Source organism: Trachypithecus francoisi, unplaced genomic scaffold (genome assembly GCF_009764315.1).
Source record: "Trachypithecus francoisi isolate TF-2019V2 unplaced genomic scaffold, Tfra_2.0 Lachesis_group15, whole genome shotgun sequence".
Classification (NCBI taxonomy): Eukaryota; Metazoa; Chordata; class Mammalia; order Primates; family Cercopithecidae; genus Trachypithecus; species Trachypithecus francoisi.
Window position 1 is genome coordinate 103,915,830 of NW_022681460.1, and position 17,498 is coordinate 103,933,327.

General features: G+C 48.0%; 1 protein-coding gene across 7 annotated transcripts in view; it reads right to left on the reverse strand.

Annotated features, from left to right (window-relative positions):
* The window catches only part of CLEC16A (C-type lectin domain containing 16A), a 237,525-nt gene that overhangs the window by 105,944 nt on the left and 114,083 nt on the right, over window positions 1-17,498 (reverse strand). The gene's annotated exons all lie outside the window — the stretch shown is intronic.

Sequence of the window (17,498 nt, forward strand, 5' to 3'; positions counted from 1 at the left end):
GCAAAATGTATTATAAAATTCAAAGGCCAGAGTATAGGTAGTAAAAAAAAGATAAATGCAAAAAGATAATGTGGATGTGCCAAGTTGAAAAACCAGGAAGTTGCACGTGGCTTTTCTACAAGAGAATTCGGCAGGAAAAGGAAAGAAAGTCTATCTCACCTTGAACCATGTATGAAAAATGGTGGCATCCCAGTCAGTCCAAAGGCTAAGGGAAGATGGGATGAGAACTTTGAACTTTTAATTATTAGCAAATGACTGAAAAGTTGTGAGGACTGGGGGAGGCCAGCTCAGCCCCATCAACTTCTGAGCCTCCCTGGTCTGGCTGCCTGGCGCTGGCCTGGACAGTCTCTGCTCCTAAGGCATTTTTATGGCTCTGCCTGAAACAAAACAGGCCATTTCCAAGACTGGCAGTGGTTCAGGACAACCACAAGAGATAGGGATGGCTAGGGTTTCAATGCGGCAGGGAGTTTCAAGTTCTGCAAGGGAATCTCCTGCCTAGCCCATGCAAGTGATTATAAACAAGGCCAAGCACAGAGTGGGTCCAGCTACCTTCTGAGCACACACACAGGTAGCTGTGTGTGGGGCGGCAGGGCGGCAGGGCTGCAGGGCTGGGGACCGTCCAGGAGGCCCAACCTATTACGCAGGCCCTTCCTCTCAGGCAGGTGCCCAAGGCTCGAGAGGGCAAGTGATTTGTCTTTAAATCAGGTAGAGGCACACTGTATGCAAGGTTAACTTCCACAAACTCAATTACACGCATTCAGGAAAGTGGAGAGGAGAGGGAGAGAAGCGTAATAGCTTAAATACCGCAAGGCCTCTCTGGCTGCCAGACCCATGAGTGAACCTTAGGGGCAGATGGGAATCTGCCTCCCTCATGGGCTTGGTTCTTCCTGCCTATCCCTTAAGCGCCCCTCAAAGTGCCCTGGTAAAGAAACCAGGATTTCATCTGATGTGGCCAACCTCTTCCTCTAAAACCTGCTCAACGACCGGGTCTACTGCAGCCCTGCAGATCAGACTGGCTGTGCTGGACCCGCTCCTCATTGAGAAATGTCACTCTCCCATGAGGGATCTGTGAGGGTGACTGGGATGGCAGGTGGTTTCTACCTGAGAAACTGACTTCGGAATTCAGAGAGATGTGACTGCTGTACCATGCCACCAAAGCCAGCCTCTCTGATGGCCTCTGGCTGACTAGCAGGTGGGCAAGGAGAGTTCCTAGAGAGAACTAGAATTCATGGAGAGCAGCAAAGTAGACACTGACTGCTGAGTTCCAGAACATTCCTCACTCTAACCCCATGGTTCTCAACACTGGCTATGCAATGGAATCCTCTAGGGAGCATTTGAAACTACAGATGCCAGGGCCCCACCCCGGAGCCAGTGACTCAGAACCTTCTGGAGTGGGGTCTGGGTACAGATTGTTTTCAAAGTCCTGCTGGGCCAGAAACCACAGGCCTTCCCACCACCCACCCTCACCCTTGGCCACACTCCTGGCCTGGCCTGGCCTGGCCTGGCCTAGGAACAAATCAGATGCCCCTAGAGCGGCTCCCCTGCGGCAAACACATTTTCACTTCTATTTTCAGGCAGGTCAAAGTAAAAATGAAAATTTATGCTTTTACATGTCCCAAGTTCAGTATTCTGTACATTTCTCTACACACACACACACACACACACACAAATTTTTTTTTTTGGTAGAGATGGGGTTTCACCATGTTTGCCAGGCTAGTCTTAACTCCTAGCCTCAAGTGATCGATCTACCTCAGCCTCCCAAAGTTCTGGGATTACAGGCGTGAGCCACTGCGCCTAGCCATATTCTGTACATTTTTTTTTTTTTTTTCTGAGACGGAGTCTCGCTCTGTCGCCCAGGCTGGAGTGCAGTGGCTGGATCTCAGTTCACTGTAAGCTCCGCCTCCCGGGTTTACGCCATTCTCCTGCCTCACCCTCCCGAGTAGCTGGGACTACAGGAGCCCGCCACCTCGCCCGGCTAGTTTTTTTGTATTTTTTAGTAGAGACAGGGTTTCACCATGTTAACCAGGATGGTCTCGAACTCCTGACCTCGTAATCCGCCGGTCTCGGCCTCCCAAAGTGCTGGGATTACAGGCTTGAGCCACCGCACCTGGCCCTGTACATTTCTTAGAAGTTTACAAGTATGAACAACATTTGACATTCATTTGAAAAATCTGTCCAGGTCGCCTGCAGCATCACACATTGTGCTGGTCACCAGCAACAGAGAGACCCTCACACCCTCCACCAGAGTTCTTAAGTCTTAAATCAGGACTTTGCTCTTTTTGTTTTAGACAAGGTCTCACGTTATCCCCTAGGCTGAAGTGCAGTGGCTTGATCACAGCTCATTACAGCCTCAATCTCCCTAGGTTTCAAGTGATCTTCCTGCCTCAGCCTCCGGAGCAGCTGAAACTATAGGCACATGCCACTATGCTTGGCTAATGATTTTTCTTTTCTTTCTTTTTTTTGAGACAGAGTCTTGCTCTGTCACCCAGGCTGGAGTGCAGTGGCACGATCTTGGCTCACTGTAACCTCCACCTCCCTGGTTCAAACAATTCCCTTGCCTCAGTCTCCCGAGTAACTGGGATTACAGGTGCATGCCACCACATCTGGCTAATTTTTTTTTGTATTTTTAGTAGAGACAGGTTCACCACGTTGGCCAGATTGGTCTCAAACTCCTGACCTCAGGCAATCCACTCGCCTCAGCCTCCCAAAGTCCTGGGTTTACAGGCATGAGCCACTGCGCCCGGCCTTTTCATTTTTAGTAGAGAAAAGGTCTCTCCATGTTGCCCTGGCTGGTCTTCAACTCCTAGGCTCAAGCGATCCTTCTACCTCCCAAAGTCCTGGGATTACAGGCGTGAGCCACTGTGCCCGGCACTGCTCTTTGATTTTAAAAAAAGAGATTCTAATGATCAGTCCTTGTGATTTCAGGTGCTTCCTAAGCCTCGACTTTAATGGGTATTTAGGATTTAAGGTGACAACACTTTTCAACGTTTCTGCCTAATCTGAATAGAACTCATCTCCCTCCTACAAGAGGGTAGGAGGAAGTGCTGCTCCATTCTTCCTGATTCCTGTTCTCCCCATCAGGCCCTGGGGTGGGCTGGAGGGTGTGGATTGGCTGAGGGCAGGGTGGACCCGGTCAGCAGCTGAGCCAGGCTCTGGGGCAAGTGGCAGGCCAGCTTCCTGGGCTGGAAGAGGTGATGTATAGGAGAGATGGCCTTCTCCTGACTTACACCTTCCTTAAAGGTCGCACTGTCTGTCACTGGTTCAGAGTTTTGTTTTGGGTATTCTGTGGTGGAGCAGATATCAGGGCCAGAAGGCAACCCTTCCCTCCTGAGGCCTGAGCAGTCACCAGATCCTGTGTCAAATCTGGCGGCTGGGTTCACTGTGGAAGGTGGGCGTGTGATGCAGGGGAACCCAGCAGCTTCAGGGTGAGGAGCTGTGTGTAGGCGGAGCCCCAGACAGCTCACAGAGTAGGCTGGAGCGAGGGATGTCTTGAAACTCAACGTTAATCCTCAACCCCACTCCCCCCACGAATTCCTGTTTTCTGTGGCGGCTCTCACTGCCCTCCCCTCCCCATCAGCCAGATGTTGTCAAGGAGGCTGGCTTTGGCAACCCTGTGGGGCAGAGTGGGGGTTTTGGGGCACCATGAAGCCGGTGGCCCAAGGTGGAAATCTCTTGAGCTCCGAATGACTGGGCTAGCACAGTGAGGGGCACATGGGGGGCACACATGGTACAGTGAGCTGACACCACGATGGGAAGCCAGGGCCACTGAAGGGTCTGACATCTATTTAAAAGGATTCTACTGGCTGTTGGTGTGGAAAGGGCAGAGGAAGAAGCTGGCTCCCTAGTCCCAGTTTCTAAAGTCCCCACCAGCTGCAGGGGGAGCTAAAGGCAGGGAGACGGAGCTGGGTTCTCTATCTATGTGATGCTTAAGGTGGCAGAATTTGCTAAGAGCTTGGTCACAGGGATGAGAAGAAACAAGGATATTCCAAGGTTTAGCTGAATAACCAGAGTGATCATTTCTTGACAGAGGAGTAGTGGGATTTGGATGAGAAACCCAAAGCCAGCTTCTTTGCCAGCCCTTGTCAGCTGGGCTCTATCAAGATGCCAGGCACCGTGTGGAGCACTGATAGGCAGCATCTCATCCTCCTGACATCTCACCCTCCCAAGCACCTCATCCTCCCCTTGGTCAAAAAACATGCCAAGGCGAGGCGCACGAGCTCACACCTGTAATCCCAGCACTTTGGGAGGATGAGGCAAGAGGATCGCTTGAGCCCAGGAGTTTGAGACCAGCCAGGGCAACACAGCAAGACTCTGTCTCTATAAAACATTTACAAATTGGCTGGACATGGTAGCACATGCCTGTGGTCCCAGCTACTCTAGAGGCTAAGGTGGGAGGAGCCTCTTGAGCCCCAGGCTTCAAGGTTGCAGAGAGTTATGATTGTGCCACGCACTCCAGCCAAAGCAACAGAGTGACACCATGTCTCAAAACACACACACACCCAAGGTCACAGTGCTGGGCCAGGACTCAACTGCCAGCAGGACCCCTGCCCTTCCCTGGAAGCCCTCTGGTGCAGCTGCACCCAGAAGCTGTCCAGATCCCACGGGCTGATGTGCCTCAGAAGTTGCTGCTTTTTAAGCAAATCTAAGTCACTAAGTCCCTTCCTATATGAGAAATGAAAACCATGGTCTCATTTCCAAACGTGTGGGAAGGACTGGTATTTTGAAAAAGTATTTCAATTGTAGAGTGCCTTCAGTAGAAACAATATAGATATTTTTTCTTGAGATAGGGTCTTGCTCGATTGCCCAGGCTGGAGTAGAGTGGTGCAATCACAACTCACTGCTAATTTTTAAAAAATTTTTTGTAGAGACAGGGTCTCACTATGCTGCCCAGGCTGGTCTCCAACTCCTGGGCTCAAGCAATCCTCCCACCTCAGCCTCCCAAAGTGCTGGGATTACAGGCATGAGCCACTGTGCCTGGCTTAAAAACAATAATTTTAATAGGCAAAAAAAGCTCAAACAGTCTCTACTACTCAAATGCCTCATTTCTCTAATGCACAGAATCGAATCTAGAAATCCTGCTTTATAGAGGAAAAAAGAATAATGTGTGTGTGTGTTTTTCAGAAGAATTGTCCCAGAGCCACTTCAATACATCACCAACAAAAGAGGGCACAGTCATTAGGTGACCTTGTGATCTCAGCAGAACATGTCTCTCTAATGTGGCTCAATTATGATTGTAAGTTTATAAAACAGGGAAAGATTACAGGAATATACATTAAACCACATCAATGAATGCTACTGAGAAAAAAAAATTAGGTCCAGCAGACAGGTACCAATCAAATAATCAATACACAGGAAACAGCTACATCACCCTCTCCTTTAAAAGAACCAAATAATGCTGCAATTGGATTTACTTAAAAATTTTCCACTTGAACAAAACTGACAGCTCTATTATAATCACATTTCCAGTCAGTTTATAAGATACAAATTTCATTTCTCCGTATTTCTACTTCATTTCTGAAAAGTAGCCAGCAACATTATTCATCAAGTACACAGGGAAGAAGTTTAATTCATAGAGAGAGGGGAAACACTGTGATTTCCATGTTTTCCATTTCCTTAGAGAATTGGTGGTTCAACTGAAACTAGATTTTTTTCCCAGTCTGTCCCAAATTCAGGGTGCCTGTTTCAAAGTGGGGTAAGGAAAAAGAAAAGAAAAAGAAAAAGAAAGAAAAGAGGAACATTTTAGCCCTTAGCTAGAGGTTAAATAATTTGGGGTAGCTCAACTGTTGAAATCAAAACAATCTACATTTTTAGAAAATGCCAAGATGGGTTTAAGATACTTGGTATATTTCATTAGAGGGGGAAAAAAGTCTGCAGTGGGAACCTGACTATTCAAATGTATGGTAATGATGAACAAACATTATTTTTCTAACTCGCGATCCAACTGCCTGAAATTACTCAAGATGAGATTTGGAAATGCTACTTCTATGTTAATGAAAGTCCTTCAGTGTTTATGAATAATTACAGTGACCGCTAAAGCTTTAATCAGTCCAATCCAAGAAGCCTTTTTTGAGTGTCTACTATGTGCCAGGCCCTGTGCCAGGCCCTAGGGATATACAGTTGGTAAGTGCATGTCTGAAATGTGCACCAGGCACATGGAGCAGGAGGGAGGCTGGGAGGGCCATCCAGGCAGGGACGACAAGAGCAGGCAGGCTGTGTTCAGGAGCCTGTGAGCAGCGCTGGGCACTGCGTTGGCAGATGCAGCAAGACACACGGCAGAAAAGGAGTGTTGAGGGTAGCTCGGGCCGCTGCACTGAAGGGATCTGAGAGTTTACAAGCAGGGACATGATGGAGGGTTAGGCGCCTTTTACACACTGGGCATCAGGGTGGATGAAGCAGCGTGGGGAAAGGCCATGGGCTGGGGTAGAATGGGGGAGATACTGGGCAGGGGAGAGGTGTGGAGAGGCCAGACCAGGGATGGGGCAGAGCTGTGGAACCCAAGGGCTTGATGACCCCTCTGATTGTGAGGTTGGAGGAGGGTTGGGAGTGATTCCAAGTCAGGTTGGGTGATGGGCAGCTGCTCCATTAAATGTCTACCTGTGGAGCGACCCCATGAGGACTGCGGACTGTGCTTCCTTTAAACACAAAACATGGGGCCCTGGGGGTGGGGGCAGAGAACAGGCCAAAGTGCCACAAAACCACACTCGCCTTGCAATACAACTCTTCAAACGCCATATACATACTTGCCTCTCGGGTTTCACGTTAACATTAGTTCACTTCAGAGTCAGCACTAAGCAAACCGCTCCTCCAGGGCCCCATGCCTGGATGCTTGAACTAAATTGCCCCCAAGGAGCCATCTGGGTCTGATTCAAGTCCCCACCCCACCCTGTGGTTTCAGCTCTTCAACCAGATGGCACCCACTTTCCTGAAAGTCATCTTTCCAAGAAGCTTATCATCTAGTTAACGAGGCTGTGTAACCTCCTCCACTTTTCAATGTGTCCCCTGGACAGAAGCAGTCATGAGGCTGTGCTTTGTTAGATTAGGACAAAGAACCCTCCAAAGAGAACAGACATATTTCAGTGCCCAATACGCAGTCAAAAGGATGAATTGTAATGACTGTTTCTATTACAAACACCTGTGTACACTTAGTGTAATGCTGAGTATTTCTGATGGATTTTTCTCTTTTACTCTACAGAATAGTCCTGAGGTAGGCACTATTAGACCCACTTTACACATAAGGAAGAAAGGCTCAGAGAGGTTAACTAATTTGTCCAAGGTCACATAGAAGGAATTAAAACCCAGGCTTTTCTAAATCTGGGGCTCTAATTCCTAAACATTATACTCCCCGTCTATTAAATGTTGGATTTTCAAGGACCAGACTATCTCTCTCTTGTCCCTTCCTTTTTATTTTGAAGATTTTCAAACTCTCACAAAAGTTTAAAGAATAGTATAATAGGCCAGGTGTGGTGGCTCATACTTGTAATCCCAGCACATCGGGAAGCCAAGGCAGGAGGATCACTTGAGGCCGGGAGTTCGAGACCAGCCTGGGCAACATAGCGAGACTCTGTCTCACAAAAAAAAAAAAAAAAATAGGCAGGCATGGTGGCACATGCCTGTAGTCCCAGATTCTCAGGAGGCTGAGGTGGGAGGATCGCTTGAGGCCAGGAGTTCGTGGCTGCAGTGAGCCAAGACTGTGCCACTGCACTCTAGCCTGGGTGACACAATGAGATCCTATCTCAAAAAGAAACAACAGTGTAATAGACAAACATGTACCCTTCACCTTGATTCATCACTTGTTGACAGTGGGCTGTATTTATCTGCTCTCATTATACCCGCACACACACACAGTTTTATCTTCTGAATCAGTCCAACATTACAGGCATCAGACACTTTACCCCTACACACTTCAGCCCATACTTCCTAAGAACAAGAACATACTCCCACAGAACCACAATGGCATTATCACACTCAAGAAATGTAAAATTAGCCAGGCCAAGGGTTTTGCCTGTAGTCCCAGCTACTCAGGAGGCTGAGGTAGGACTGCTTGAGCTCAGGAGTTCAAGACCAGCCTGGGCGAAACCTCATCTAAAAAAAAAAAAAAAAAAAAATCAGCCAGGTGTGGTGCTGCACATCTGTAGTCCCAGTTACTCGAGAGGCTGAGGTGGGAGGATCACTTGAGCCCAGGAGCTTCAGGTTGCAACACTGCACTCCAGCCTGTGTAACACAGCAAGACCCTGTCTCTTAAAAAAAAAAAAAAAAAGAAATGTAATATTGACCTCAATTCTATCACTCAATCACAATCCATATGCAAGTTTTTTCAGTTTGCAGAAAAATGTCCTTTAAGGCTACTTTTCCCTCTCAATCCAAGATCAATCCAGGCTGACAACTGTCATGTTTCTTTGTTTCAATTATCTAGAAACAGTACCCCTACCTTCCTCCCCCTCTTTTTTGGTCTTCCACAACATTTACATTCTTAAAAAACTAAGGTCAGCTGTCTTCTAGAATGTTCCGCATTCTGGATTTGTTTTTCATTGTCTTTCTCATTTATGCCACTTTCTCATTTTCACTAGGATGAGAGGCACATGACAATGCCTGGGCCATCAGCAAAATAAGCCAACATAGAGAATTTTCCAGAACTGACAGACAGGACCACAAAACTAGTACTGGTTTTGCAAGAGAAACAAATCAATGAGCTCACATTTTCACGGACTGACAGTCAAACCACATACTTGCTTGGGGAGCTTCATAATACTTTTGCTGGAAACTAATCTCCAGGCAATCCGATGAAAATAGCTAGGGACTTCCACTCTGCCTAAAAGCTCTTGTCTGCAAAGAAGTTGGGGTGAAGCACGCAGAATGCTAGGAACTGGGATCCTGCAGAATCTTTATGATATTCATATTCATACACAAATAAAGAATAAACAAAGAGGGCGATGTGGCCAGGATTTCAAACACAGAGCAAGAATTTGGGGTATGGTTTTCGCATGTGAGCTTTGATGGGCCTCGTGGTGCCCTCCAGTGTATTTATTCTGGGGAACAAGTGGTTTGCAGGTTGGGGTTGGTGAGAAGGCACCGTCAGAGCAAAGACTCTGAGATGGGCACATGCCAGGTATGTTTGAAGAAGAGCAAGGAAGCAGAGACAGGGAGGTGATCAGGCTCAGGGGTAAAGGTCTCTGTTTTTTATTCAGACTGGGATGGGAGCCCACTTTGAACAAATGAATAATACGATCAGGCTTTTAGTTTAAAAGGAAGACAGTTCATGCTGCTGAGAATAAACTCTAGGGTACAAAGCCGAAGCTAGTGACTGGGCAAGACTACTGCAATAATTCAGGTAAAAGATAATGGCACAGCTGGGTGCAATGGCTCATGAATGTAATCCCTGTACCTTGGGAGGCTGTATTTTTTTGTTGTTGTTTTTTAAAAATATTTTCAGTCTAGGTATGGTGGCTCATGCCTGTAATCCTGGTACTTTGGGAGGCTGAGGCAGGAGGATCACTTAAGCTCAGGAATTTAAGACCAGCCTGGTCTCAAACATAGTGAGACTCTGCCTCTATAAAATATTTTTTAAAAAATTAGCTGGGCATGGTAGCACGCACCTGTGATCCCAGTTACTCAGGAGGCTGAGGCAGTAGGACTGCTTGAGCCTGGGAGTTGGAGGCTGCAGTGAGCTATGATTGCACCACTATACTCTAACCTGGATGACAGAGTGAGACCTTGTATCAAAAAAAAAAAAAAAAGAAAAGTAGTAATAACGAAAGGCCAGACACAGTGGCTCATGCCTATAATCCCAGTATTTGGGGAGGCCAAGGTGGGTGGACTGCTTGAGACCAGGAGTTTGAGACCAGCCTGGGCAACATAGAGAAACCCTGTCTCTACAAAAAATACAAAAACATAGCCGGGTATGGTGGTGCGTGCCTGTAGTCCCAGTTACTTGGGAAGCTGAGGTGGGAGAATCACCAGAGCCTGGGAAGTTGGGACTGTAGTGAGCCATGATTGCACCACTGTACTCCACCCTGGGCAACACAGTGAAACCCTGTCTCAAAATAAATAAATGGCCAGGCACAATGGCTCATGCCTGTAATCCCAGCACTTTGGGATACCAAGGCAGGCGGATTGCTTGAGGCCAGGAGTTTGAGACCAGCATGGCCAACATGGTGAAACCCTGTCTCTACTAAAGATACAAAAAAAAAAAAAAATAGCCGGATGTGGTGGCATGCACCTGTACTCCCAGCTACTCGGGAGGCTTAGGCATGAGAATTGCTTGAACCTGGGGGATGGAGGTTGCAGCAAGCCGAGATTGTGTCTCTGCACTCCGGCCCAGACGAAAGAGCGAAACTCCGTCTCCAAAAATAAATACATTTTTAAAATTAAATAAAAATAGGAATGTTTTCAATCCGTGGTTGGTTGAATCTTTGGATGCAGAACTTGAGAACACATAGGGCTGACTGTATTTTGCAGGAGGAGCTGAATAGGTCTGCTGATCAACTGGAAGTTGACCTTGAGAGAGAGAGGGGAGTCAGGGATGAGCCTGTGGTTGTTGCCACCAGCATGGAACTGCCACCAACTGAGTCTGGAAGCCTGCAGGGAGGCAGGTTTTTTGGGAAAGCTCACGTCTTGTGTTTGTGGTAACCAAGAAATGCTGAGCAGGTAGCTGAGTACACAGGTCTGGAGTTCGGCAGAGACTCTGGCAGCTGGGACAAGGGTTCACCCCCATGAAGAGGAGCAACTGACTGCTGCTGCCTGTGGGGATGCAGACTCTACGTGGACAGACTGTCACCATCTCATATTCAAGGTGACAGTTAGGTGTTTACGATAAAATATCCTGATTTTAAAATGTTAGCAACTAACATAAAATTTGCTTGCAAATGCTCTACTGGCCATGAAGCTACATCTGTGGGTCCACCTCCCTGAGGACTAGCCGTTCGCAACCTCTATATCCACCTTATTGTTCTGCCTTACAATAATTCCGCAAAGATGGGCATCACTGCTCTCATTTAATTAATGAAGGAACTCAAGCACAGAGAGGGGAATACATTTGTCCAAGGCCACACGGCTAGGAAGAAACATGGCTGAGATTCAGTCTGCATTTGTCTGGGACCCAAGGCTTCCTCCATACCCTCAGCTTGACTTTTAAACAGGCAAGTCCTGGCCTGGAAACAGCCAGAAGGAGAGCAAAGGGAAGGTCCACAGTGGCCTGCCTTGCCAGGAGGTGAATACAACCCAAATAGTTGGGTTGCTGTTAATAATTAGCTTCAAAGGTACCACGGTTTGGAGAACAAGCCGGATCCAACAGGATGGACCTCTGTGCAATAAAAGCCCCTGTACCTAGGCCACAGAGTGGACAGAGCAGCACTCAAGACAAGTCTCTGAAGCAAACCAGAGTGTGCAAGCCCGGTGTGGATGCCAGCTTGTGGACACCACTTCTGTAGTTCATGCCTCGCAGGTCTGGCCTCCCAATGGGGCTCCCTGCTGTAATGCTGCCCTGACCCATAAATCTCTTCCACTGAGGCCAGAGAGGGCCTTGTGAGTTACCAATCTGATCATATCAGCCAGGTAAGAACTTTTCTCCTGTTTTTAAAACAGAACCCTGAACGCTTGACACGCCCACAGGGCCTGCATGGCCTCCTACCCAGCCTTACCTTGCCGACCACCTCCCCCTGCATGGCCTCCTACCCAGCCTTACCTTGCCGACCACCTCCCCCTGCATGGCCTCCTACCCAGCCTTACCTTGCCGACCACCTCCCCCTGCATGGCCTCCTACCCAGCCTTACCTTGCCGACCACCTCCCCCTGCATGGCTTCCTACCCAGCCTTACCTTGCCGACCACCTCCACCCTCCCACTGCCCGACCCTGTGGCCACACTGCCATCTCTCATCTTCCCCAAATCCCCATCGGCCCCAGGGCCTTTGCTTCTTCTGTGCCACTTCTCGGCACCCATACCCCCTTGCAGCCCTCAAATGGGCCCTTCCCTTAGAAGCCTCTCTGACCTCCAACCAGGTTAACCCCGTCACCTGCTCTTAGAACAGGAAACACAGTGGCCATCTGACTTTGATCTGTGCTGCCATGATTGGGGTTTGCCTTCCCCATAAGACTGTGAGCTAGGAAAGACAAAGACACTGGCTTTTACTAGAGTAATTGGTGTGCACTTGCTTTTTTTTTAAAAACAAACAAACAAAAAACAAAAACCACCCACCACCACCACAACAACAAAAAACCCACTCCTCATTAAAGCACAGTATGTGGGTACACAGTTGCCACTACTGTCTCCTGGAAAGACTGGCCCTCGTTCCAAAATGACGTGCTACCTACTCAATATTAACCATATTAAAGGTAATAATAATGTCTTTTATGAAATGATTGTGCATAAATGCTTTCCTAAAAAATAACTACTTGGTAAACAAACAAAACAAAAGTTGGCAATCTGTCCCCAAAAGCTTTGTTTTATTTTTGTTTTGATGATTGTCTGGGCTATGAAATCCTAAGGGCTGGGGCCTACTATTCTGTACTTGAGGAGTATTTTCCAGGCCCCCAGACTTTGGGAAGTGTGTCCAAGCCTGGGAGAGTGCTCAGATCCAGTGTACAGAGGTCTGCTTATTCACAGATGTTTCTCTGCAGGTTTTGGGACTTCCCTTACACACCACGTGATCTAACACCCTGTGGTGAGGATCTTTCAAGGAAGAGCCAGCTAGGTTATGCCAGGCAAGAGTAAAAATGACCCAAAACTGCACAATGATTATGTCAGAAGTCTCAGACAACAGAGTAACACGCAGGCTACTAAACACAAGACTTCTGAATCTATGAAGTAGCGAGGAGGCTTCCAGCCTGCCCCCACATCCCCTGGACATCCCCGCCGAGCTCCTTCACAGCACTTCTCACCTGGCCGCCCCATCAACCTCAGCACCTTCTGCTTGGAACCAGCTCCTCCTCCAGGATCAGCCCTGCTGATGACAGAATCACCATCCTCCCAGCCTCTGCCACCTGGACTGCCCCAAGCTCAGAACCTCAGAGTTAACCGAGCTCTGCAGCAACACCACTGTGAACTGTCACAAAATGCTGTACCGAGACTGTCCCGTCCCTCTTTGCCCATTAGCACTGACCCCGGCCCCTGTCACAGCCTCCTAAATGGTCTCTCTGCAATTCTGTCAGGCACTGTTCTAGGCACAGCACAGATAATACTCATCTACTCCTCCCAGCAAGTCCTGTTTCACAGCTGTGGAAACTGAAGTGCCGGGAGATTCAGTTCCCTTAAGGTAATACACCTGGCAAACAGAAAGCAGCAAAGCTGGGACTTCCATCCAGCACAGTCTGGCTCCTGAGTCCATGCTCCTCACCACCCTGCTGCATGGCCGTTCTAGCCCCCAGTGCAACTGGGAGGCCCCTGCTGGGACCATCTGATCAGGCAGTGCCTGATCAGCTGTAGAAGTGTCCGTTTAAGACAGATGTCTCTGTGAGAAAGCCCTGGAGTTGAGATCTGGCTCTTCCCAGCCACTGACCTGCTCTTGCTACTTGTGTGCCGGCCACCCCAGTTTCGGTGAGGACCCTGGAACATGGCATGCTCTCTCTCACCTCAGCCTCACCTCTGCCATACTTAAAAGGCAGTCTTCATTTCCGTGCTTTCTCGTAGAAGCTTCTGATCCCTCCTGGCACAGCACGTCTTCAGAGAGGCCTTCCCTAACCAGCCCGTGAGGATTTTCTTCCCGGTTATTCTCTAGCATGGACCGTGCTCGTCACCTCTACAGAGCCATCCCAATCAGCCTGTGATCATGCATTTACTTAACGTACCTGTTAGTGGTCGCTCCCTCCATCCTCCCCCTCCCCCCACAACTGGAAACACCTCAAGAACAGAAGCGAAGTCTCACATCACAGCTCCTAGCACTGTGCCTGGCATACAGCAGGTGCTCAATAAATAGCTGAATGCATGAGTGGGTCTTCATTGAATCGGCTTCACCAACGGATTTTAGAAATCAGAATACAAGTTAGATACAAGTAGCACATGCTATAGCTGCAACTATGTGAATGTCAGGTGCCCATATGAATAGGCTGAAAGGAAACTGGACACTGAACACGCCTGGCTGCCAGGTGTCTCTTTGGGGTGTATGGATAATGGACAGATTTCTCCCCTACTATGGTTGCTCATGATATTTGGAAACAGGCAAGAATCCTTTAAGGAGGCTCTGAGGTCAATCCCAAGGAATCTGTGGTTTCTCCTCAAACCCTGCTTGTCTTTGGTCAGGAGGCACACTGGAGTGAGTGAGTGAGTCTCACAGCCTAGAAGGGATACAGCTCCCTTCCTCTGGCCAAAGCAGCTAGAGCCATCTTTCTTAATCCTCAAAACAGCGCCATCATCCGAGTGATGACCTGAATGTCTCAGGATACTGTTCTCACAGTGTTGCTTAAGCAGAAAATGCCAGCCCCGTGGAGCCCAGCAGGATGAGGTGCAGCTTGTGTGTTCAGCAGCTGCAGCAGGGAAGTAGCCAGCTCCCACTCACTGAGTACCTACTAAGTGCCAAGCATGGCGCTGTGAGCTTTACATGTTATCTCATTTGAGCTCCGTGGAAAGTCTTTTAGAACCATGTTTTGGTTCTGGTTTTATTTTTTTGAAAGAGGGTTCTCACTCTGTCGCCCAGGCTGGAGTGCAGTGGCACAATCAGGGTTCACTGCAGCCTCGACCTCCCAGGTTCAAGAAATCCTCCCACCTCAGCCCCTCAAGTATCTGGAACTACAGGTATTTGCCACCACGACTGGCTAATTTATTTTGGATTTTAGTAGAGACAAGGTCTCGCTATGTTGCTCTGGCTGGTCTTGAACTCCTGAGGTCAAGTGATCTTCCCACCTCGGCCTCCCAAAGTGTTGAGATTACAGGTGCGAGTCACCACATTCAGCCCTAGAACCATTTCAAAGGTAAGGCTACTGAGCCTCACAGGCATGAAGACTCGGGAAGATTACAAAGCTGATTACTCCAACAATGCCAGCGGCTGCAAAATCAAATGTCAATAAGACCAGGGCGGCAGCACACGGGTGAGCACAGGCCCTGTCTATAGGCCCCTGCACCCTGGCCTCCAGCCCAAAGCAGCAGCTGGGGCTGGGGAAGCACTCGGTTTGCAAATGGTGGCAACCAATTCCATTAAAAGGAATAATACAAAGTACTTCTCTGTTAGAGAGAGGTATTTCTAGACGTAATAATATGAAGTCTTCCGTTTGCTTTAACACACTGTGTGGGTGGATGGTATATTTTAAATAGACAGATGGAAGGGCAGATAAAACAAAACTTAGCTAAATGGTAAAAACTGTTGAAGCTGAGGGCTGGGTGTATGGAGATTCATGATGCTATTTTCTCTAGAAATCGACTCTTTTATCTAGTTCCTCCCCTCTTCCCTTCCCTCCCTTCCCCTTTCTTCCTCCAATCTCTCCCTCCCTTCAACTTCCTTCCACTTCCCTCCCTCCCTTCCTCCCTCTCTCTCTTCCTTCCCACCCCAGCCCCCCATCACTCCAGCAGATGTGGCACCTGTGGCTGCCAGTTCCTGACCTCTGCCCTCTGCCACTTTCCTCTCTAGTGAAAAACAAAACAGACTTCACTTGAAGCATGACCAGTTTGCCTCTTTCCTGAGTGGTGACCACTTCTTTGATGGTCCCCATGAGCAGCCACCTTTTATGCCAGAGCTTGGGTGTCACACCCAGCCGAGAGACCTGCTGCTGGTCAGCAAACACTTGTGGTGGCTTCTGGGGAATATCCTTCATGCTATCATTTCTCATTGAAGTGTGACAAGGGCAGTGAATACGCTTTATGCCACCTCTTCCTGCTGTGTGGAGACAGCACTCCTTTAAGCCTACCAGACCACATCGAGTCAGGTAAAGACTGAGCAGTCCCTAACATTTCTCCCTGAGTCAGCTTTCTCAAGTTCATCAGGGAGACAAAAACATGCCCAGCTTCCAGCCATGCAGCAAGCAAGAATGGCTTCACCTGTCCTTCACCTGTATTTTGTATACATAGAAGGCATTTGGTCAGATTGCAGAGTAGGGTGATTTTCCCCCTCAAAGGAAGGTGAGGAGAAGCTCCAGCATTTACAATCCCTCCCTCAAAACAAAACAAAACAAAAAAACAAAAACAAACAACAAACCAACAACACAGGTATATCTTATTCTAGCACCATGTGCTTCCATAATCCCTAGTATTTTCTGAATGTCACCCCCCTTAGCAAAAGACCTAATTTGCAATCAGGCTGGGCAAAGACAAACAGCCATTACTTTCTTAATGGCCAACTACCCAAAAAGGCTCAGTTAAGTGATCTCAACTAGCAATCTAATCAATTAAAATTGATAAGTGAAAAACTTTTAATCTTTACTCCAGCAGGCCATTCCTAGGGGGAGGAGGGAAGGAACGTGAATTCCCAGCATAAAATGTAATTCCATTTCACGGGTGCAAACATTTTTGCTGGCCTGATGAAGTGTCCCCTTCCCACCCCCACACCTCACCCAAAGCAAGCTCTTTCTCTCCTTGAATCAAATCAGAGAAAGACTGGTTATGCTTCTTTGCAGTCAAGTTGATCAATTTAAACCCTTAGAGAAATCCCTGTGGTCATTTCTCAAGGGTGAAAGGGCCAAAGGAGATGGGCAGCGGGCAGAGGCGTCACAGCTGCTTTATTCTTCCAAGAAAAGGAAAGATAAAACGTAAACAAGAAGGTCAGAAAAAGAAACTAGACAACCAGGTAACACACAATACTCATTCACGGAGAACCTCTACGTGTCAGGCAGCATGCTATGCTCTTCACACGCATGACCTCCTGCAATACTGACTACAGTTTGCTGAGTACAGTTACACGGTAGGCACTATGCTTGGTCATGTGATATTTTGTATTCTATTTCATTCAATCCTGAAAACAATTCTGTACTTTAAGAAAGACTGTCTCATTTTACAAGAGAGGAAATGGAGGCTGTGGGGGTCTAGTCATTTGTTCAAGGGAATACAAAGCAGGGTCTAGATCACAACTCTATAGTTTTGTCAAAACTCATTACAGTAACACTTGGGGAATTTTTTTGTATGTAAATTATACCTTAATAAAGCTGATTTAAAACAGCAACAACAATGCTACAGAGAGTGGCCCTATGCTGTTTCTGCCCACCCAACCACCATCCCTTCTTCGGTGATTTTCCTTTGAGGGCCGCCTCTTCCCTCTCTCAGGTGATGGGGTTCAAAAATAACTGGCCCTCCCTCCCAGCTCCAGGGCTGGGCATGCAACCCCAGCTTAGACAATCAGTGAGTCACATTCCTCCGACCACTGGCTGGTTCAGGGATGGTCACGTGGCCCAAGCTAGGCCAATAACAGCTCTACCCAGACTTTTAGAGAATTAAAGGGAAAAAGAAGCTGTCTTTCCATCAGATTTGGCTGAACAAATCTTGGGGCTGTTGATGGCCATCTTGCCACTACCTGGTGAGAGCCCTCCTGAGGATGAACAGAGGAAAGCAGAGTTGAGAGATGGAGGAGGGCAGCTTCCTGAGGACA